Source organism: Marmota flaviventris, chromosome 4 (assembly GCF_047511675.1).
Source record: "Marmota flaviventris isolate mMarFla1 chromosome 4, mMarFla1.hap1, whole genome shotgun sequence".
Lineage (NCBI taxonomy): Eukaryota > Metazoa > Chordata > Mammalia > Rodentia > Sciuridae > Marmota > Marmota flaviventris.
The window spans coordinates 77979840-78003265 of NC_092501.1; the positions used below are offsets into that span (position 1 = coordinate 77979840).

General features: G+C 38.2%; 1 pseudogene; it reads left to right on the forward strand.

Moving 5' to 3' along the window:
• Nucleotides 1–19955: 19955 nt before the first annotated feature.
• On the forward strand, nucleotides 19956–20383 carry LOC114102390 (large ribosomal subunit protein eL43-like; annotated as a pseudogene).
• The last annotated feature ends 3043 nt before the right edge of the window (nucleotides 20384–23426 follow it).

Sequence of the window (23426 nt, forward strand, 5' to 3'; positions counted from 1 at the left end):
GAACAACCCTCAGATGCAGCAGCAAGACAGGGGCCACCAGCACTCTCAAGCAGAAAGACCCCAGGCTCCTCTAAACCCAGAGGCACCCACACACTAGATCTGCAGGTGCCGGCCAGAGTCCCCAGGTGCTCTTCTAGTGGTTAAACCTGCTGGCACCCAGGCCCTGATGGGTGTCCCAAAATGGATGCAGCCACATGCAACCAAACCTGGAGTCTCCCACAAAGCAATCCTCTAAGCTGTGGTAGCTGCGGTAATGGCGGTGGTTGTTGGCAGCAGGCAGCGGATCAGCAGCAGCTACAACTGCAGCTGTGGGGGCAGTGTCACCAGGCCATCTCCCAGGGTCAGCAGCAGTGTTGGTCTCAGTTGCATCTGGGGCAGTGATGTCTTCTTCGGCAGCAGCACCTAGAAAGACTTCCAGGTCACCTCAGGCTGGCAGCAGCAGAATAAGAGGCAGCAGCAATGGCGGTAGCAGTGCAGGCATCAGTTGATTGACAGGAGATTTCCTATTCAGTGGCAGAGACCATGGAGGTAGTATGGGAAGTAGCTACTGAGGTAACTGAGGCAACCAAGGTCGTGCCCAGAGAAGAGACCTACAGCAGGGCAGCTGCATTTGCTGTGCCAGCAGTTTTAAAAGCAGTTTTATCCTAAATGATATTCATGGAAAGATTCACTGTTCTCTTTCCTGGCTTCCATGGATCCTTCCAGGGTCAAGATGCCTAGATGCCTGCCACCTTCCCTACTCAGTCTGCGGAGAGATGGTGCAGGCTTGAACCTCTGAGGAGCAAAGAAGATTTCCTAGCACCCAGGCTGAATGTTGCAAAGTGGAGTCCCAGCAGCCCAGCCGGCCAGAAAACAGGGCAAAGCGAGTTGTTTCCAGTGGCCTCTCACCCAACCTGGGCCTTTCTGTGCAAGGTGGAAAAGGGGTCCCTCTCTCCTGCCACCAAGCCATAGGTTGGAAAATGGCTCCAAGGCTCTGTCCTGGATCTCCGTGCCCAAAGTGTATCTTATATGTAGACAATATTTAATTTCCTCAGTGCTATTGTAGAAAAACCATTCTAAATTAATTATAGAAAGTTATATGTCATTGAACTACCTGCAAGAAGGTGTGGGTAATGTTTCTAATTTTGTATATCTTTTTTAAATTCTCAGAATTATGATCTATATGAACACATCATTGTGGCATAATTTTTAAAAAATTTTTTTTGCATTGCTGGGGATAAAACCCAAGGCCTTGCTAGGTAAACGCTCTACCTCTGAACTACATCCCCATCCCCAAAATATCTTATTTGTATCATTTAGGTTGAGTTTGTCTGCAAGTTACAGAAGACCCAACAGTGCCAGGTTATTTTTCTTCAGTGATGTGGCTGGAATAGAAAGGCTCGACAATGTCATAGGGATCCAGGTTCCATCTGCAGTCCTGATCTAAGTGGGAGGCTTTTATGCCTGGTTACAGGATGCTCCTGAGCTCCCCTAGACTGTGCCCACTTTTTAAGATGGGAGAAAGAAGATGGGTTTTGAGGGGAAGAGCAGATGCTAAAACACAAACCGCCTTTATTATCATCAAAAAAAATTGCCTTTTGCTTTAAGTACCGCCTTACAACTTTTGTTCCTAGCTAAACAGCCAGAATTGGGTCATATGTTCACCCACATCTATTAGGGGGTCTGTAGAGTTGATTGACATACAAGGATTCTATCAATAAGAAGTAGAAAATGGACACAGAGTAAGCAATTTATGGTTTCTGCCACAACATTATTTTATTGACTTCTATCTCTTGTGATAGAACCTTAAATCACCTGGTATATGTCAAAACTGTCCTAGACCTCCTCTACTTCTCCTACACAGAAAGGACACTCCCTTTAAACATAAACAGTGTCTACCTGCCACTAAGGAAGAGTGAGCAAAAGGGATGTGTGTGGTTCCCAGGTCCAGAGACTGAGCTTTGATACTTGACTTGCAGCTGTCCCTTCCCTGCTGCAGTGACTTAGGGAATAGGTGTCAAGATGGAGCAAATATGAGCCAAGCTCTCCGACAACCTGGAACAAGATACAGCATTTGAGCCAGGCACAGTGGCACACACCTGTAATCCCAGTGGCTCAGGAGACTGAGACAAGAGGATGGGGTTCAAAGCCAGCCTCAGCAAAAGCAAGGCACTAAAATACAAAATAGGGTGGTGATATGCTCAGTGATTTAATGCCCCTGAGTTCAATCCCCAGTATCCAAAAAAAAAAAAAAAAAAAGATATGGTATTTGAGTAAGAACTAAATCTTTGTTCTTTTAAACCATTAGATTGGAAGGGGTAGGGCAGTATGGTTTGCTTATTACCATAAAACCTTGCTAACCTGATAGGTATAAATTGATAGTAATTTATCCAGTGTTCGCAGTTAAATATATATGTTCATTTGGGTTTTCTTTAAATAAATAAGTAGGGATACACCAAAATGTAGTATACATTTAACAAACCAGTGGCATTTCCTTAAAAATGTATTAAAAGTTGCATATATCTAATAAGTCATGCATATCTCTATAAAGGGTTAAGAGTCTACCCTTTTATGACAGTTCACTTCTTAAGATGATAGTGATTTAGAAGCAGAGATAATCTATAGGTATATGAAGAGGAACATACCAACCTCAAGGAATTAAATTGGCTCTTTGAAGAAGATAAGAAAGAAAATGAGACCTGGCTCCGATCTGTGGGGGCAGGTATCCAAGACGAAGAGGTTGGCCTCTCCTCCATCCTAATAAGCACTAACAAAGTGATGATTTTTTTATACTAATTTTGAAATAATTTCAGACTTACAAAAATGTTGCAACAAGTGTGCAAAGAATTCTGCCTCAACTTCACTGAAATTGCTTTTCCTCCTAATCTAAAATCTCTAACTTCTTGACGAGTTTGTCCTTCTTTACTTAAGTTTGTAATATTGAAACTCCTCCTTCTATCCCCAAACCCGCTCTTCTTCTCTATCAACATTTTTTTCCAAATGTATTCATGTGCACCTAGATTATCACAGTTACCATAAACAGAGGGCAGGTGACTAGAAAAAAGCACACCTAAAGCCAGACCACACCTCTGATTTCCACATTTCTTTCTGTATAACTCTTTGATAAATCTGATAATATCCCACTGTATACTTGATACCAACCCTTAAATGTCTCAAATGTACCTCAAACTGAAGCTTCGCACAGAGCTTATTTCCCCCGATCTACCCACACTGGTGTTCCTGTCTGCTTCACTGAACTTTATTGTCCACCAAGCCAGAAACTGTGTAGTACTATTTAACACCTCTCCAACCCATCAGTCATATCTGAAGTTGAATGTCCCTTTCCTCAGGAAGCCTTCTCTAATACAAACTGTCAACAAATATATGAAAAAAATGGTCAACATCTCTAGCAATTAGAGAAATTCAAATTGAAACTACACTTAGATTTCATCTTATTCCAATCAGAATGGCAATTACCAAGAATACAATTAACAACAAATGCTGGTGAGGATGTAGGGGAAAAGGTTCACTCATACTTTGCTGGTAGGACTGCAAATTGGTGCAAACTTCTAGAAAGCAGTATGGAGATTCCTCAGAAAATCTGGAATGGAACCACCATTTGACCCAGTTATCCCACTCCTCAGAATATAGCCAAAGAACTTCAAATCAGCATACTACAGTGACACAGCCACATCCATGTTTACAGCAGCTCAGTTTTCAATAGGTAAGCTACAGAACCAATCTAGGTGCCCTTCAACAGATGAATGAATAAAGAAAATGTGGTACATATGCACAATGGAATATTACTTAGCCACAAAGAAGAATAAAATTGTGGCATTTGCTAGTAAATAAATGGAACTAGAGACTGTCATAGCTAAGTAAAATAAACCAGTTTCAAAAAACCAAAAGCCAAATGCTCTCTCCAATGTGCAGATGCTAACACAAAATAAGAGAGCTGGGGAATAGAAGTTCACTGGATTAGAAAAGGGTAATAAAGGGAAGGGAGGGGGCATGGGAATAGGAAAGACAGTAGAATAAATCAGACATAACATTCCTATGTTCATATATATCAGTAAAACTCCACATTCAATCACAGGAATCAGATCCTAAGTTATACTCCAAGTATATATAATATATTAAAATGCATTCTGTCATGTATGTCTAAAAAGAACAAATAAAAGGAAGTCTTCTCTGGTGAAACTCCTAGACCTGCCCAACCCACCTTAACTGCATTGATCACAGTTATAATTTAATATCATTTAAATGGACATTTAATATCTGTGTCAACTAGCTCACTGAGAGAAAGAATACTTTTTTATTCTGTTTTCCCTGCCGCCTAACTCATTGTCTTAGTCAGTGCTCAATAGGCATCTATTGAATGAATGGTAACTTTGCTCCTAAAAATTCTTGATTCCTGCCCTCCTCAGTGGATCACTTAAAGGAGGGATAATCAAATCACTTGACCCATAGTTGAATCATCCCCTAAGTGTTCTCAGGAGATGTATAAGGTCAAACAAACAGAATTTATCAAGTTCAAATCAAAACTCTTTCCTATATTACCAATATTCTAGAAATCAAGGTCTTCAGATTAGGTAAAAGGCAAAGAGAACTCATCCTGGTTCAAACAAATACTGGGCATAGCAGATCATGCACACACCTAGAGAAAGAGCATCCCAGGAGGCAGCACAGCCAATGCAAAGGCTCCAAAGCAGGAGCTCTTCTGGCATATTGAGGAAGGGCAAGGCCACCAGTGCCAGGTGGAGTCAGTGGGGAGGAGAGGCTTTTACTGTGATATAAAATGCTCCTGGAGACGTTGAAGCATTAGAGTGGCATGGCCCAACCCAAGTTTTAAAGTTTGACAGTAGCTACTGCATGTGAAGAGACTATAGAAAGTGATGGCAAGGGAAGAAAGGGGGAGACGAGTGTCTCTCCTATCATCCTGCTTGTGGTCTGCAGTTTGTGACATTATTTCCCTGGGTGGATATGGGAAGAGATGATTTAGATAGGTAGAAAAAGGAGGTCTAGAAAACATTAGGGGAAGCAGTTCTCTGGTCAACTCAGAGTAATTTCCATAGAGAATATGTCAGGGCTTGGTCATGTCCTGGGTTTCTGAGCCAGGAGAGAAAGTTAGGGTCTCCCTTGAACTGAGCTGAGATTTGCTCTGTCTCAGGCAGAAAGAGATCAACAGGTCATGTCAGTCATGGGAGTCCCCAAAGGAGTCTCCAAGAAGGCAGTGGTGGCCTGACAGGCAACCACACAGGAACTATGAGTGGAGAGGTGACACACAGGTCCCAGTTGGTATCCCTCCCAAGCCCTCCTGGCTCAGAACCCTGCCAGCCTCTGTGTATGGTTCTTAGTTCAGTTTCTTAGGTCCTCACATTAATGGAAATTCCTCTAGAACACTTGAATTTAGTCCTATGGTAGGGACATGACCCCGGGATCCAGGAAGGGCTGGATAGAGCACCCACTGTGCTTCTTGCTGACTGGGATCTAGAAGTCACTTGCCCCACTCAAGGGATCAATGTCCTTCTGTGTAAAATAGAGTCAGTTATTCTGTTGATCTCAATGAGCTGTTGGAAATACCTAGCACAATATGAATCACAGAATAAATATCCAAAGCAAATTTGTTATTACCCAATTTTTTATTGTTTTTTTTCATTAAAAGAGATGCAAGTAATTTCATTAAAAGAGATGCAAGGCTCTATGTGGAACTCTTCCCAGGCACCCTGTTCTAATGAAAATCATGTTTTTAAATCATGCATAGTTTCTCCCGTTTTTCTTTTCTAGAGTTTTTTCGTGGCCTTTTATATAGGTTTTTGCAGATTCCATGTCTTAAAGAGTCAGGGTAATCCTGGGTTGAGTTTTGGGTTCCTGGTTGGAAGGTGTGAAGCCCTATTGGTGATAAATGACTGATGTCTGCATATGGGCCCCAACAAAAATGGAAGGAAGAAGCCAGCAGCACCAAGGGACCACGCATCACAATAAGCTAAGTATTTGGTAACTTGGAAACAGAATTCCATTCTAGTACTGATGGCCTCTCTGAAATCCTGACTACATGTGCTATGAATAAATATGTCCCTTTGGTCACAGACAGGGTAGGTGAAGGCAGATTAGGGCCCTAGAAAATAAGCAAATGAGAAGCAGACCACACGGTTCTCGGGGGACTTCCTGTTCCACAGTGAGAGGTCAGCGCCCTGAGGCAGAGACCTGCAGGTGCTCAGTAAATGCTTGGTGGCAACACTGCTGAATATCAACCTGTCAACGTGGTCTCTATAAGAACAGCATGAGAGATTTAGGGAGTAAGTCTGCGGGCTTGATGAAGAGGCCAGAGTATTCAACTGACTTGTTGCAAATGTACTGGGCAGGGCCAGGGGATGCAGGGGAGAGGAGTGGTAAGGGGTATGACCTCTGCTCCCTCCTCACTATCACCTAGCTCCCAGAACCAAAGGACTTGACTATTAGCATCTGGCAGGTGTCTTGGAAATAGCTGCAGGGCCAGGTGATGTCATGGCCCACACGTAACTCTACCCACCTTCACACCACTACTCAGACAGCCTCAGTTTAATTAGGATGTCAGAATGATTATTTTATTTTCTTAGTTCCCTTTGTAAGTTCCGGCTCCAGTCAGTCTTGGGGAAAGTTCCCAGCTCTCCTTGCAGCTCCCTTCTGCCCAACCACTGTGGTCCAGGAAGGGTGGGCCCCCACTACTCCAGGCCCCACCCACATTCCGGCAACCAACCAGTGCCTCAGTTGCTTTCCTCTGCCAGGCGTGGAGATTTCAGTAGGACTGCTGTTTTCACAAATTTGTAATTTTCAGATAGTTCCCAAAGGGCTTTATCACTTCACTGGTTCCTGGACTATAGAGTTTGGGCGGCAACTAAGAGACTTCACCTGGATGATTTGGTTTAGATATTTATAGTCTTAGGGATTAATACACTCTAAATTGTAGACTGAGAAGTTTGTGTTCAAAGAACCACACAACAGAGATTGAACCTCTTATTAACTACTTGGGAACATAGTTAATAAAAATGTTAATATTGATTCATCAGTTGTAACAAATCTTCATTAATGTGAGACATTAATAATGGAGAAAACTGGATTGGGGAGGGATGTATAGGAACTCTATATTGTTTGTTCAATTTTTTGTAAACCAAAAATCTGCTTTGAAAAAGTTGTCTACTAATTAAAAAATAATCATATGGGCTGGAGGGGAGTGGTTGGTGGCATCCATGAGACAAGATTAGTCAGTAGTTGGGGCTATTTTGGAAGCTGGGTGATAGCTCTGTGGATGGAGTTTTTACATTTGATTTCAACAATAAAATTTTTTTGAATCTTATGCTAATTCAATAATGTGTCTCATTACAAAAATAATTCACATTCATTGTAGATATTTGAAATATTTTGAAAAGAATATATAATGGAGTCACCCAAAAATATATTATCAACATTTTGGTGTTAATGTATTTTGGAAACAACAAACTGGGATCCACAGTTTTGAAAAAGCAGCTTGGAATCCTGCTCCTTTTTTCAGCTTTGTATTGCACTATCAACATCTTTCCACGCCTTAAAATAGCTCTAAAAGAAAAAAAAAACTCTAAAAGCATACTTTTTAAAGCTGCTTAACATTTCATGGTATGACTATACCATAAAGTCTAGAAATTAAATTCCACCTTGAACCACCCTTGCCCATCTGGTTAAAATTGTCAGAGGTGTTAGTCTGCAGTGCACACCTAGTCCTATGATAAAGAAGTCGGAGAGCAAGAAAGCCCTTTGGCTTTGGTCCAAAGTTGGCAAATTTCTCACACTTCAGGTTGTAAGTGAGCCACAATGCTATTTAAAATAGAAGAGGTGCTTTTGTCTTCAGAATGCACAGGATCTCAGGTGGATTTACCATTTTTGAAAAAGGGAGGAGGCAGGATTTAAGTGTTTTGATCCCTGATATATGTGAAGTTGCTTTGCTTTTCCTGGACCCATGAGCTAGTGTGGGATCCCTGGGATGCCCAAGGATCAAGGTAATTCCCGCACTCATTGTGGCACTCTGAGCCTCCCTCCTCCTCAAGAAAGCACACAAGGCAAGTAAGTAAAAATGATGTTGTGGCAATAAAATTCACTTATAAACTGTGGCAAATTCTTGAAATCAACCTCACTCCCAACCATGACCATGCACTACCTACAAAAGTGGCCCCCTCGGCTCTAGGCAAGCCTGTCAGCCCTTGGCTGGGCCTAGTGATGGGTCTTGTGAGATAATCATCCTGCTCCAGGCATAGAGAATCAAGGTTAAAGGTGATTTGCAGTAAGTTGGAACGTCCAAGTAGATAGAACGCTGGCCAGAGGGTGCTACCTTTGACTGCAGATTTTACCGCTAATGGGACCTTTAGATCAGATCTGGAAGGAGCAGATTCTTACTGTACAAGCCAGTTCTCCTTGAGGCCAAGCAAATCTAGGCACCAGTCCACCATGACCTTTGCCAAAATATTTGCATCCACAAAGCTGGAAAGAAGAGGGCTTGATATTTTAAATTTGAGAGAAAAATGTGTTTTTTAAAATCCAGGTCTCCTGCCAACGTATCAGGTCTTTTGTCTTGGAGAGTTTATGTTATCAGGCAACACCAAGGAGTAAAATGAGTGCTTCAAATGAACCAGTATTGTCAAGAAACCTACTAAAGTGTAAGGAAAATAAAAAGACACAGAGACAAAATGTAGAGACAGTAAAGATGGTATTCATCCAAGCAGCCACAATTATTTTTACCAATAGGTAACATTAGGTCTTTAATGCCATAACTACATTATTGTTTATTATATCAGCAAGGTTGCTTATTCTGCAGTTACATTCTACATTTACAATATGTAGTGTTAGGAGATTTGGGCAGCTCTCAAGAAAGTCCATTGTCTGAAGTTGCCATTAGGCCAGCAGGTCCAGGAGCACCAGGGCTTCGTGAAACATTGTATTATCTGGCAAGCAAGTTCCTTTATTCCCAGGAGCTGTGAGCCTAAGATCACAGCCAAGGTTGATAAGACTCTAGTACACAGCCTCCTCATGCAGGGCATCACCACAGCAGGTAGACATTGCACATTTATTAGTTATCTTACTAATCTTAGGAGAAACTCTAGAGCATTCTAAGCATGGGAAACAGGGTGCCTGTTACCCCTCCCCCCTGGGAGTTTGCACACCAGAGGAATGCTTCCCTGTATATTTCCACCATCAGAATCCCTACAACTGAGCGCCCATGTGTCTGGATCAAGGGTAACCTTTCAACCAGTCCAGGAAAGATTGACCTGTTGATTGACTGAACTCCTGAGAATCATTGGGCCCACAGGCTATCAGAGGCACTTATGGAGAGATGCTTACCCTGTGACTGGGCCCCACATTTAGAGTCTCATTGACATGCCTTTTGGCTATGGAGCTGAGCCCAGATATTCAAGTTTTCTCCGAAGAGAGATGGAAGGAAAGCTGACTTCAGAGAATATACAAGAAGCCAGGTAGTGAAAGAGGAAATGTTTCCACTGAGGGAGACAGCCCTTCAGGGTCCAGAGGAAACACATTGAAACCAAGGGGAACAGTACTCCTGCAATGCAGAGACCATGATTGGAAGACTGAAGTACAGAGACAGAGGATCAATTAGATAGCCATCTCTCTTTAAGAAACTGGCTTCTTTGATGCTGCAATTTTGGCAGGTCTGTTTTATCCACAAGGATCTCAGATCCGCTTGCCCTAAGGCAAGTAGAAGTCACAGCCAGCTGTTCCTTGGGCCTAACTAGGGGCTGCAAGGACTCCAACATTTTACCCCTACCCAATAAAAAATCAGCAATGTCTTAGTCTGTTTTCTGTTACTATAACCACAGGTGGAGTGATTGATAAAGAATAAGAGTTTATTTAGTTCTTGATTCTGGAGGCTAGGAAGTCCAACATAAATATGCTGTCCTCTGTTGAAGGCCTTCTGGCTACATCAAAACATGGCAAGACAGCACAAGTGTGTGTCAGAAAGCGCAATTTTATAACAAAGCTACTCATGCCATAACCCACTAATCCATGAATGAATTGCCCATTCAATGAAGGCACAGCACTCAGGATTTAATCACCCACTAAGAGTTCCATCTCCAAATACTTTTAACATGTGATTTTGGGGATTAAGTTTTCCAACACATGAATTCTGGGAGACACACTCAAGCCATAGCAAGTAGGAAGCTTAAAATAAGAGTGGTGGAGAGAGAGGCTGAGGAAGAAATGATGCAAGCATGCTGACTACACATAGTCCATGGGCAGTTCCCAAGGACCATTGAGGCCTTTGTTCCCCTGACCTCCATGTCAGGCTGGGTGAGAGGGTAACATTCCCACACTCTCATACCAGAGGCCACACATGGCAGACACTCTGGAATATGGAATTTTCCTCTCTTCAGGAAGAGATGGCTGGGAACATGTTGCCAGAGGGCTCTTGAAACCTCATCAGCCAGATGGGGAAAACCACCAATGTTCTGAACATGCTCTTTAAACCATGGGTTTCTGAGAGGGTCACTATAAAATGGTAAGAGATGAGGAGTGGGCCACACTCCTGCTGTTGCCCACTTGACCATGAGAAAAACATGCTACAAAATATGTACAGAAAAATGAATGGAACTTGAGAACATTATGTTAAACAAAATAAGCCAAATTCAAAAGGTAAAGAGTTTTCTGCTTTCTCTCATATGTGGAAGCCATAGAAATAAAGGAAAAGAAAGTGGCAAGTGTGGAGGAAATTTCATGAAAATCAGAGGGAAATTAGTAGAAAAGAAGAAAGGGACCAGGGAGTGGGAGGAGCAGAGAGAGAGGGAAAGTGCTGGTGAGTGATTTGGATCAAATTATATCCCTACATTGTGTGCATGTATGAGTATGTAACAACAAATCCCACCATTATGTACAACTATAATGTATTGATAAAAAAAAAATGTGGAAAGAAAACATAAAATAAAACTAAACTTCTCAAATATGTGTGTGTGTGTGTGTGTGTGTGTGTGTGTGTAATATAAAGGGGATTTAATTTAGAAAATACAAAGTAGGTAAGACATAGATAAAACCAAGGAATTACAGGTAAACAGGTGGTGATACTAAACCACTTAAAGTCAAGAAGATGACATTTTTAAAAATTATAAAGACAAAAATTAAACTTGAAGAAAACTGTACATAAGTAAAATGTACACACAAAACAATTTAAAGGATAGAAGAGTTCTTAAAAACCTAAAATCAAATACATAGTAAAGACACAAAAAAAATTTATAACAGCAGACTAACTAAACAAATTTTGATGGATTATATAGTACAATATTAATATACCTCTGAACATAATGTTTTAGAAAAACAAAAAATGATACACAGTATGTTCCTGGCATAGTACATGATAAAATTAAATATTATACAACCCCAACATTAACACCTATATATATAAATACATGCAAATGCACATCATTATGCATTCATAGAAAAGTGAGGATGTGGGAGCATACACATGCTACATATGCACATGCATGTGTTTAAAGGTCTGGAAGGAATTATTACATCAAAATGCTAGCAGAGGTTAACTCTATGGGATTATTAGTAATTTTAAAGGGTCATTCTTTTTTGAACCCCCTACAATGATTCAGTATTACTTTAATTGGCAGGAAAAAAATGTTTTATAAAAAAATAAAGAATACTTGAAAATATATCTATGGGAAAATGAGATTTTATGTTGTTTCTATGTTAAGTTAAAGACATTTAATTTTTACTCTATGCAATGTTACAAAAGAAGGGAATACCTTCAACTGATATTCATTATATAATTAGAGGATCTAAAGCCTATTCATTCATTTACTAAAAGAGATTTACTCTGCCTTAGCTCATGCCAAGCTCTTGCTCAGGTACAGGGGATATAACAAACCAGATCATTTTTTCCCTATTAAGAGTTACATTCTAGTTGTGAGGAATATATATAAACAAAATAGAGGGTAATCCAATGGTGATAAGGGATGTAGGGTAAAATAGAGCAGAAGAAGGAATGGTTGGTTCTGGGGAAGCTGTTGCAATTTTAGATTAATAAATGGTAACAGGACAAAGCCCTGAGAAGGTGACTTTAGGCAAAGACTTGAGGAGATGACAGCATCATCCTGTGGACACCCAAAGGAAAGCATGCAGGCCTGGGAAGGGAGTGTGAAGGTGTTCGGGTGGTGAATTCCTAGTTGGTTGGGCAACCACAAGAAGGCTGGTGTGCTGGGAGAAGGATGGAATAAGAAAGAGGAGCATAGGAGATAAATATGAAGGGCAACTTAGGCTCTGACTATGAGCAAGCAGGGAGGTCACCAAGAGCCATAATCTGAGAACAGAAGGTAAACAGAAGGTAACACTGGCTCAGGGTGGGTGTACTCTCAAATGCACTTGTGTCAATAACTACTTGCCTTTCAAGGCTCCTAAGAACTACGGAAATGAGCAGGTCAAGGCTTCAACTAAGATGTGAGCTAAGATGAATCCAAATAATCAAGGTTATATATCATTTATTCCCATGCAATAAATTAGACATTCAAAGTAAAATGAATTTCAAACCACATAACTTGAAGCCACAAAATCTACCACAAGAACTTGAGCAAAGACAGAGAAATTTTAAGTGGATAATTTATAGCAGCCATGAGGTCAATTAAGCACAAATTACTACAAAGCAGGTGAGCTCCTCTGAACTTCAGAGTCTGGGATGTTGTAAGTCTGATGCTTTGTCAGGTAAAATCTAGGACATGCTTAGTTAAAGGCAGCAGTCTACCAGACATGGTAGTGTACACCTATAACCCCAGAGGCTTGGAAGGCTGAGGCAGAGGGATCACAAGTTCAAAGCCAGCCTCAGCAACTCAGCAAGACCCTAAATAATTTGGCAAGACTCTGTTTCAAACTTTAAAAAAGAAGTGCTAGGGATATAGCTCAGTTGGTAGAGTGCTTGTCTCACATGCACAAGGCCCTGGACTCAATCCCCAGCACCACAAAAAAAAAAAAAAAAAAAAAAAATTAAAGGGCTGGAGATACGGCTCAGTGGTTAAGTGCCATTGGTTTCAATCCCTGATACACAAAAAAATAAAAAAAGGAAAGCAGTCTTCCAAACTAGTCAACAGTGTGGAAGCTTCTCAAAATGGATTATGCAATCTAGGCAGCCTTATAAGCAGCCAGGGCAAGACAGAAACAAATGACACGCTGGAGCCACTCTTTGACTAGAAACATCTGAAAGAAGTAGACTGAGTTTCCCCCAAGATTAAGGGAAGTAAGGGGTGTGACCAGGTGGTGAAGGTCAGGACAGCAGTGACCTGCTAAGCTTAGAAGTCACAGGGGTTGTGAAATTAGGTAATTAATTTGATGGAGCACCAAAGACATGTCATTGCTTCTCTTCTCTGGTACACAAGGCGGTCACTAGACCTAGAATGAAAGAGCTCCCCAATAAGCACAAGGACACACTGAGCTCTAAACCTTCAGGTCTGGGGTCTTCCTCATTGTGATCTCACCTAGGGATGAACTCCACAGAAGGAAACAATCTCTGACTCCTGTAGGACACAGGGGTCAAGTCTCATACCAAGAGCTGGATAGAAGGACCCCTTCCTGTCAAAATCACCTGTCACTCAAGGACTGGATTCCTCTGGATTCAGCAAACTAAAACCACATAGATCCCACCCCCCGTGCCCCCCGCTAAATTTTCCATGATATGAATGGCACATAGCCATTTCAAGAGAGATCTTGGAAAATTGAAGGTACCCAGGACTTGGAGAAATCTGTGTAATTATTTTAATTTTTGCTCTTCATTATCAAGAGATTGGAGCTCTTGAGTCTTTCTCAAATCATTATTGGTGGAGAATTTGTTAGATTTAAGAAATGAGAGTCGGAATTTTGTTCATGAAACCTTGGAACAAGAGAGCTATTCTACTAAATCCTCTCAGGGTAAACCCTCAGCTCAATTTTATTGTCCCTAGTTTCTGAGAATTATTTTAGGGGAAATCCCTGCTTCAATTTGTGGAGTTAATGAACACAACCACAACCATTGTGGTGGATAGGGCCATTCTGGTGACTGTTTTAGTGAACCAACTCTATCCATTGGATAGGACAGACCCTTTCTCCCTTGGGAAGAAGAAAGTACATCAATACTAGATGGCATGGAGAAGCATATCCTCAGTCCACTGGAAAATCTCTGGCCCATCAGTCAACACTATATAGCTCAGAATTCACAGTGAAACATGGTAACTTGACACACTCAAGGTTGGAACTTAAAAAATTAAATCCAGTTTTATTAGGCAATCACTATAGCAAAGCATAGAGTCATAATTCATGTTTCCCCAAAACATAAGACACAATGGGCCTTATTTTTCCTTTCCTAGGAATGGTAACAGTCTTTTATAGTTTCCTAGCACTTTGCAATTTACAAGAAATTTCTACATTAATTATTCCCTTTGAGACTGAGATCAATGTGTGAGGTTGTTAAGCAAGGACCACATCAGGAGAGCTAAGTGACTGGTCAAAGACCATGAGACTCAGAAGTGGCAGAACCTGAACTTATGACCCCAAATGAACTCACCCTGGGGAGTAGTCCTTTCCAGTGGACCACCCTGCCGAATGTGAGTTCATGTGGCCAGCATGACCCGCCAGTGCAGGTATTTGCAAATATCCCTTTCAAAGGATCTCAACTGATACCTATGTATCCTTCAAAACAAGAAATCTTCCCTGGAAGACTTTCTCCTACCTTGCAGAGGTGAGCTAGCCCTTCTTCTGTCTGGCATATCTATGATTAAGGGCCCCTCTATTGTAAACTCCTTAGGATTACTTCTGAGACAGGTAGAGAAAGAAGAAGTCTTGAGCATGTGGTCTTTGGAGCCAGTTTGCCTAGGATGAAACCCAAGGTTCACCATCTATTCGTACTTATGAGAAAACCACTTAATTCTCTGTGCCTTTACCATCTGTAAAATGGAGGAAAGAACAATATTGCCAACCAAATAGGGCTATCAAAGGATAAAAGTAGTTAATATATATAAATATCTAGAAAAATAAAGAAACCTGTGAAACAACTTAAATATGAATGAACAATGAAATTGATGATTTGAATGTAATATAGTCATCATACAATTTAAAAACACCCTCCAGGGGCTGACATTGTGGCTCAGTGGTAGTGCGCTCACCTAGCAAGCAAGAGGCCCTGGGTTCAATGCTCAGCACCACATAAAAAAACAAATAAAGGTATTGTGTCCAAATACAACTAAAAAAATGAATATTTTAAAAAATGTGGGGGTTTTTTTGGATCTTTTTTTTTATTGGTTGTTCAAAACATTAAAAAACTCTTGACATATCATATTTCATACATTAGATTCAAGTGGGTTATGAACTCCCATTTTTACCCCAAATACAGATTGCAGAATCACATCGGTTATATAAAAATGTGGATGTGTAAAAAAAATGTTTTAAAAAGGAAACAAATCTATGCACAGCACCATTGTGATCAGAATCATTACTTTCACCCTCCTCCTCCTCCTTCTCCTCCTCTTTATCCTCTAGCCCCCCATATCTGCCATATAACAGGCACTCCATATAAAGGTCTTTCAAATGAATGAACAAACAAATATACTAGTAAAACACTGAATTGGTTGAAAATAGAAACATTATGTAGCCTAATTTAGGACAGTCACAGCTGCCTAGAGCATTTCTAAAAACACTACAATCCCTTCTTCCTCAGCAGAATACACAGGAAATTCAAGGAATTGAATTTAGCATTCTTAAATTACTTTACCCAAAGGAAAGCATAAGCCTCCATACCAAAGAGGCAGGCTCACTATTTGTTAATAAATATTTTACAAACCAAAACTTTATTTCAGTTCAGGCAAAGCTGTCCAGCTGGAACTTCTGAGAGCCTGTCAGAAACTCCAAGGACATAGAATAGAAAACCTGAAAGGGAAACCAGGGTATCCTTCCTTGATTTCTCTACATTATTTAGTTTGGAACAAACTAAACTAAACAGAAAACTACCAACACAGAGGTTGTGTATGTGTTTATGTGTCTATTGAGCCTTTGAAGGAAAAGGTAGAAGTTTCCAGGAACTCTATTAAAGGAAATGGGATGTTTATTTGATAAGCTGTGATTTTTTTACAATCTAAAAGAGCAGATATCAAAAAGTAGGAGAGCTATTGTAAAAATCAAAAAGACCAGAATCTCAGATAATTCAGGCATGTAACACCTGTATACCATATTTAATTTACAAAGACTTTTCATGTTATTTACACTTTAAAAGATTAAAGATATATTTTTATAAATAAATACTGTAGCAATCTCACACATGATAGCAGAAATATATCAGAATTTTTATTGCAGTCTTGTTACTGTGAAAAATTTGAGCTAGAGAAAATGCAAATGAACAAGTAAATTGGTAAATTCAATGTGATATATTGATACAGGGGAAAATATCAAAAAGAAATTATGTATTCATACAAATATATATGTGCCAACATTGATAAATTTTAAAAACTAAGTCTAAGAAAAGCAAGTTCCATAATGATTTAGTAATATTTATGAAGTAATAACACTTCTGTAAATTTTTTGAAAGCCATGAACTTTCAATGTTATGACTGATCATAACAGCAGAGTGAAGTTTAAATTTCCAAATCCTTAAACTAAACAGAGAAAATATGAGAGTGGAATAGATGAACCTATGAATAACATCTTCAACCACACTGGGTAATAGAGGATTCTCCACACACCTGAGTGAGGGAGGTGGGTACAGACTGTGGTTGGCCAACAGAAGTGACTCAAGTAAGGGACATCAATGCAGGCCAAAGTATCCTACAAGTCATGGGGGGAAAAAAAGAAAAAACTTTTTAAAAGACCAACAAAAACTTACATATAAGATTTGTAAAACCTAGTAGAAGGATTCTGGAGAAACACACCTGATAGCCTACACTTACATGTGAATCTTCCTGGAAAGTCCCCTCTCCTTATAAAGAGTATATAACAAAACTAAAAACCCACAGACAATTGAATGACAACATATCTTTATGAACCAAAATTTTAACTGCACAGAACAGAACACTTATCTACCTTATATCTACATTATCTGCAGGAGACAAAGAAAATTCTGACAACACCATCAAACAATGAACAAAAAAATACTAAAAATATATAAATTATGAAGTAATAAAGACCAATCTGAGAACAGTAGTTGAAACTGGAGAAGGAGTATAAAATTTTTAAAATTATTCTACTCCCAGATAAGAATAATCAAGTCATTTAAAAGGGGAAAGATACCAGATTGAAATGAGACATTTTAACAACATTTTGTGCCAAGTGAAAATGGAATGGTGTATTTAAGATGTTCAAAAAAGGAATGAAGCCAAAGATTTTATATATAGCAAAATGAATATTTAAATATAAATATTGAAGACAATATTTTATGAAAAAAACAAGAACTCAAGAAATATTCCATGAGTCATTCATGAAGAATCTGCCAGAAGTAAATTGATGTATGAACTCATAGTGATGATTGTCAAAAACTGTTGAGATCACAAAGAAGAGCCCAGATATTATGTGCTTTTTTTTAATAGAAGTACATAACACTACCTATAATGTATCCTTATTTTAAAAAATCAATCTGAATGTAATCAAGCCTCTGCATCCTAACTATAAATTTTAAATGAAATATAAGAAACAAAGGGGCATATCTAATACCACATGGAGAGAAAATCAGTAAATTCAGGCAGGAAAAAAATTTCTATAACCAAACAAACCACTGTATTCAATGAGCAATAGAAACTATACAAAATGAAACATAATATTTTAAAAAGAAAAATATTCTTTTAAAAAGATATTTTTTTAAATAAACATATTGTAGGGCTGGGGATGTGGCTCAAGCGGTAGCATGCTCACCTGGCATGCACAGGGCACTGGGTTTGATCCTCAGCACCACATAAAAATAAAATAAACATATGTGTCCACCGAAAACTAAAAAATAAATATTAAAAAATTCTCTCTCTCTCTTTAAAAACAATAAAAAAGAAATAAACATATTGTGAGTAAGCTGTGGCACAGCTTCAAGTCATTGATCATGCATTGTAACTCAAGTCCCTGAAAGAGAAAAGAAAACAAAAAATTGAAAACACTATGACTATAATTGTTCCAATTTAAAGAAAATTATAAATTTACAGGTCTTAGAAGCTGAATGAAACTCAATCACAAGAAACACGAAGAAAAATACACTTGTGGTGGTACATCATAAACAAAATGCTCAAAATCAGTGGTAAACGGTAAATTTTTAAAGTAGCCAGAAGAAAAAAAATGTGATAAAGATAAAGAAAACAATATATCTCTTATCAAAACAATTCAGGCAAGAATGCAGTAGAACAAATCTTTAAAATACACAAAGAACATTTATTAAGCCAGAATTCTATATCCAGTATAAATGTTTCAAAACTGAGCCAAAATTATTTTTCTCTTTCACATAAAAGTTGAAGTCATTTACCAACCAGTAGGCTTATAATATGAAAAATGATAAAGGAAATCCTTCATCAGAGATAAAAATGGCACCAGAACTGTAAAACTACATGGGAAATATAGAGATAAATTAAAGCATGGATAAAATATGTAAGACCTTTTCTTACTATTTAAATATCACCATACAAAAGAGAAAAATAAACAGATCCAAGAGAGCAGGGAAATAATAAATCACCTTAAAAAATAAATAAGCAAATGAGAAGTAGAAATGGCTCAAACTAGAAGTAAAATGTCATAAATGTAAATATTTTAATTCTCCAATTAAAGATACAGACTAGCAAAATAGTTTAAAAAACAAGACTCAATTGCATTTTGTCTCCAAGAAATACCTCACAGGCAAAAACATTCACAGACTAAAAGTCAAAGGAAGGGAAACGTTATTCGAAGTAAACAGAATCTAAACCAAGCAAGAGTAGCCACTTTCATGTCAGATGAAGCAGATGTCAAGCCAAAATTACTCAGAAGAGCGGGGCGCAGTGGTGCATACCTGTAATCCCAGCGGCTCAGGAGGATGAGGCAGGAGGATTGTGAGTTCAAAGCAATTTAGCAAGGCCCTAAGCAACTCAGAGAAACCCTGTCTCTAAATAAAATATAAAAAAGGACTGCGGATGTGACTCAGTGATTAAGTGCCCCTGGGTTCGATCCCTGGTACCAAAAAAATTAAAAAAAACTCAAGAACAAGAAAAACTACAGAAAATAGACAAATACATGGTAATTGAACAATATTTTTTTGAATGATGAGTAAATCATTGAAGAAATTAAGAAGGAAATTGAAAAATTCTTAGAATCAAATGATGAAAACATAGCCCCAAATCTCTTAGATACAGTAAAGGCAGTTCTAAGAGGAAAGTTTGTAGCTATGAGCACCTACATTGAGAAAAGAGAGAGTGCAAATAAATAGCCTAATCATGCATCTCAAAGTCTGAGAAAAACAAGAACAAACCAATCCTAAAACTAATAGAAGGAAAGAAATAATAAATATTAAAGCTGAGATTATTAAAATAGAAATTAAGAGAACAATACAAAGAATCAGTGAAACAGAGTTGGTTTTCTGAAAAGATAAACAAAATTTATAAACCCCAATCCAAAGTAACCAAAAGAAAGAGAAAGAAAACACATGTGTTTAAATTTGGGATGAAAAAAAGAGATACCACAAGAGCAAAAACTGAAATTCCGAGAATTATTAAGGACTCTTTGGAAATTTTACATTTTGATAAATTGGAAAATCAAGATGGAATGAACAAACCTCTAGATAATATGAAATGACCTACCAGAACTGAAGAAGATATAGAAAACTTAAACATAACAAGAACAAGCACGAGATTAAAGCAGTGATAAGAATTGTCCCAATAAAAAAGGCCTAGTACCAAACATATTCACAGCTGAATTTTACCAGATCTTTAAAGAAAAACTAATAATAATATTTCTCAAAATATTTCATGAGCTCTTTGGTCTCAGGCCTAAGTCGCGGGGACATGGCTAAACGCACTAAGAAAGTCAGAATCGCGGGACCTGCTATGGTGCCTCCTTCCGGAAAATGGTGAAGAAAATTGAAATCAGCCAGCACTCCAAGTATACATGTTCTTTCTGTGGCAAACCCACAGAAAGAACATGGGGATCTGGCACTGTGGTTTCTGCATGAAAACAGTGGCTGGTGGTGCCTGGACCTACAACACCATTTCTGCCGTCACAGTCAAGTCTGCAATCAGAAGGCTGAAGGACTTGAAAGACCAGTAGAAAGTTCTACCATACAGCAAAATTGTGGTTTGTTGTTAATTGTATTAACTAGATGTTCCGATGTGAATTGCATTAATATTGCCCTTTCAAAAGATTTGTAAATTGAAGCCCTTCTGATTTGAATTGGAAAATTTTGCTGAGATGGGTTATTGTAATTCAGGTCTTTTTTCCTCAGTAGTCAGATGATAATGGCGTGAAACTAAGTCTTACGGCTTAGGTATATACTTAGCTTTTTTATTGTTGTTTTTTAAAAAAACACTGTTCAACTACTCAGAGATACATTGACATATTTTACAAAATTTGTTTTAAAGGTAAAATGGCTGAAATACACAAAGGATATACCTAAAAAAATATTTCATGAAATTCAAAAAGAAGAAACATTTCCAAAGTCAATCCTATGAAGACAGTAACACTTGGATACCAAAATCAGGAAAGAACTCCTCAAGAAAACTACAGACTAATATCACTGACAAACATAGATGCAAATCAAATTCAACAACACATCTGAAAGACCATACACCATGATTAAATTGGCTTTATTCCAGGGATGCATGACTGGTTCAACATATGCAAATCAATAAATATAATATGCCACATAAATAGAGCAAACAACAAAAATCACATAATTATCTCATGGATGAGAAAAAGGCTTTGACAAAATTCAACACTCTTTCATGATGCAACTCCTGAAGAAGCTAAGGATAAAAGGAACTTACCTAAATACAAAAGCTGTATGTAGCAAACTCAAAGCACCATCATACTGAGTGGGTAAAAACTGAAAGCATTTTCTCCAAAATTAGGAACAAGACAAGGATATCCAGTTGCACCATTCCTATTCAATAAGGCTCTTAAAATCTTAGCCAGAGTCATCAGGCAAGAGAAAAATAAAAGGGATACAAATAGGAAAGGAAGAAGTCAAATTATTTCTATTTCAGATTATATGATTCTATACTTAGAAGATCCTAAAGGTCCCACCAGAAGGTTCTAGAACCAACAAAAAAAAATAGCAAAGTAGCAAGATACAAAATCAACATACAAAAATCAATAGTTTTTCTATACAGAATAAAATATTGGCTGAGAAAATTTTTAGGAAAACAACCTGGTTCATAATAGCTACAAAAAGATAAAATACCTAAGAATGAATCTAACCAAGACTTTTACAGTGAAAATTTTAGAATGCTGAAGAAAGAAACTAAAAAAGACACTAGAAGATGGAAAGATCTCCCATGTTCATGAATAGGCAGAATTAATAGATAAAATGGCCATATTACCAAAAGTGATCTACAGATTCAATGCAATTCCCATCAGAATACTGAGTATTCTTTACAGAACTAGAAAAAAAAATCCTAAAATTCATGTGGAAGAACACAAGACCCAGAATAACTGAAGCAATTCTGAGCAAAAAGAGCAATGCTAAAGGCATCACAATACCTGATTTTGAAGTATATTACAGAGCCATAGTAACTAGAACAGCATGTGCTGGCATTTAAAAAGGCATATAGACAAATGAAATAAAACAGAATACACAGAAATGAACTCATACACCTACAATCATCTGATACCTGACAAAGGTTAAAATATATACATTGGAGAAAAAATAGCTCTTTAACAAGTGATGCTGGGAAAACTGGTTATTCATATGTATAGGAATGAAGCCAGATCCTTATCTCTCATCCTATACAAAATACAACACAAATGGATCAAAGTTCTAAGTACAAGACCAAGAATTTTACAACTATTAGAAGAAAATATAGGGGTAAAAAACACAACATATAGGCACAGGCAAAGACTTCCTGATCAGGACCCCTATAGCTCATAAAATAAAGAATCAATAAATGATATGGAATCAAATTAAAAAGTTTCTGCACAACAAATGAAACAATTAATGAAATGAAGTTTCAACAAGATGAGAGAAAGCCTTATACAGCTGCTCTTCTGACAGAGGATTATCCAGAATATACAAAGAACTATAAAAGGTACTTAACCTTAAAAAAGCAAATAACCCAATAAATAAATGGGCAAATGAACTAGACAGACACTTCTCAAAAGAAGAAGTACAAATGTCCAACAACTATATGAAAAAGTTGCTCAACATACTTAAAAATCTTGGAAAACAACACTAAGATTTTCTCTTCTTCCAGCTAGAGTGGCAATCATCAAGAATACAAATAACAATAGATGCTGGCAAGGATGCAGGGAAAAGGAACTCTCATACACCGTTGATGGGAATGTAAATTACTACAGCCACTATGGAAATCTGTATAGTGAATTCTCAAAAAACTAAGAATATACTTCACTGAAGAAATACAATCAATCAACAAATATATTTTTAAAAGTTCAACATCTCTAGCAATTACAGAAATACAAATCAAAACTACACTGAGATTCCATCTTACTCCAGTCAGAGTGGCAATTATCAAGAATACAAGCAACAATATATGTGGGTGAAAATGTGGAGGAAAAGGTACACACATACATTGTTGGTGGGACTGAAAAATTGGTGCAACCACTCTGGAAAGCAGTATGGAGATTCCTCAGAAAACTTGGAATGGAACTACCATTGGACCCAGCTATCCCATTCCTAGGTTTATATCCAAAGGACTTGATATCAGCATACTATAGTGACACAGCCACATCAATGTTTATAGCAGCTCAATTTGCAATAGGTAAGCTATGGAACCGACCTAGGTGCCTTTCAACAAATGATGGATAAAGAAAATGTGGTATACATACACAATGGAATATTACTCAGCCATAAAGAAAAATGCAATTATGGCATTTGCCAGTAAATGGATGGAACTGGAGAATATTGTACTAAGTGAAATAAACCAATCTCAAAGAACCAAAGGCTGAATGGTCTCTCTGATATATGGATGCTTATTCACAATTAGGGGGTGGCTAGGAAAGAATAGAGGGACTTTGAATTAGACAAAGGGGAGTGAAGGAGGAAAGGGGTTATAGGTGAGGAAAGATGGTAGAATTAATCAGACACTATTACCCTATGTGCAATTATGATTACACAACCAGTGTGATTCTACACCATGTACAACCAGAAGAATAAAAAGTTATACTCCATTTATGTATGATATGTCAAAATGCATTCGACTGTCAGGTATAACTAATTAGAACAAATTTTTTAAACTAAGAATAGAAATACCATGTGATCCAGCAATATCACCTAATGATATATATTCAAAAGAATTAAAGTT